We start from the raw sequence: 1,516 nt of genomic DNA, 5'->3' as shown, positions 1-1,516 counted from the left end.
GAATCCTCCCAGACTGAGTCAGCCTACTTGAAGGAAGCCACCCCAGGCCCTACGCTTGTTTATGCTTTGACTAACAGGATCTACAGTATGATGCTGAATGTATCTGACTCTGAACGTTTTAGTAATGACCAAGGAAATATTTTCCTCCAAATTCCTGTAAATTTTTATCCGGAGGAAGGAAATCATTCCTCTGTAATATGACTTTCAGAGCTTGAATCTGAAAACACAACATGTGATACTCACTGCATTTAAACAGACAGATCATATGCACCAGACAGAAGTTTGTATTTCTCTGGAGCTTCTGTTCATACTCCTGTTTCATTGAGAATTCATGATCTATTACATGTTTGTGTCTTTTATGATATTTTTCCAAAGCCCATTCACCAGTCTTATTTGATCTTCCCAATCTCAGAGGTAAGCAGGGAAATTAACAAGGGGCACGATGAGTGGGAAAAAACAATTTTCAGCTGACTTTGGAGACAGAAAAACTGAGTTCAAATCCTCACTTCAACTGTTTCTAGCAACGTAACCTTAAGTGGCATACCCGTTCTGAAATTCAGTTTGCTCCTCTGTCAAAAGGAGGTAAGAGCAACTACCTTGTGGGGTATGATAAAGGATGAGGAGAAAGCTATGACCTTTGTGGCAGCTAGTACTACTCATAATCTATTTCCATTTTACAAATAAGGAAAGTGAGATTCAGAGGTGTAAAATCAAGATCAAGTTCACACATTATGTCTGCCAGATAAAGCCTAAGTCTTCTGTCTTCAAACCTAGAACATGTGCTCTTCCCAGTAAGCCCCATAACCTCAGGGACAACTCCTCATCTTTTACAGGGCCTCATGCAACATACTGTCATAAGACTGGAACCAGCTGTCTTCCTAACTTGAGAGTATTTTTATAAAGACAATAAAATGTTAAGAAGTCAAAGTCATTTAAAATTCAAATCATCTACAAATATCACATGAAAAAGTTTTTTGTTTTGGTTTGGTTTGGTTTTGAGGTAGGGGTCTCACTCTGTCACCCAGGCTGGAGTGCAGAGGCTCACTGCAGCCTCTAACTCCCAACCTCAAGCAATCCTCCCACCTCAGCCTCCCGAGTAGCTGGGACTACAGGCATGTAGTCACGACACTCGTGTAACTTTTTTATTTTTTTATTTTATAGAAACAGGATCTCACTGGGTTGACCAGATTGGTTTTGAACTCCTGGGCTCCAGTGATCCTTCTGCCTCAGCCTCCCAATGTGCTGGGATTATAGGCATGAGACACTACACTCAGCCTAAGAAATTATTAAATATGTGATTAAAATATGTCTGGAAGGCATGTGACATTTATTTGGATAAAATGCTCTATTCAGAGAGATGATCTGATGTTTCCGTGGTCACTTTGCCAGCTCAAAAGAAAACAATACCCTATGTGTATTTCTCCAAATTTATGCTAATGTGTAACTGATATTAAACCTGAATATGTTGCCCACACAGTTGGCATATTTTGAGCAGATTTTAAACAAGGAAAAAATT

The sequence above is a fragment of the Callithrix jacchus genome, chromosome 5, assembly GCF_049354715.1.
Source record: "Callithrix jacchus isolate 240 chromosome 5, calJac240_pri, whole genome shotgun sequence".
Lineage (NCBI taxonomy): Eukaryota > Metazoa > Chordata > Mammalia > Primates > Cebidae > Callithrix > Callithrix jacchus.
Note: the sequence above shows the minus strand (reverse complement) of the source record.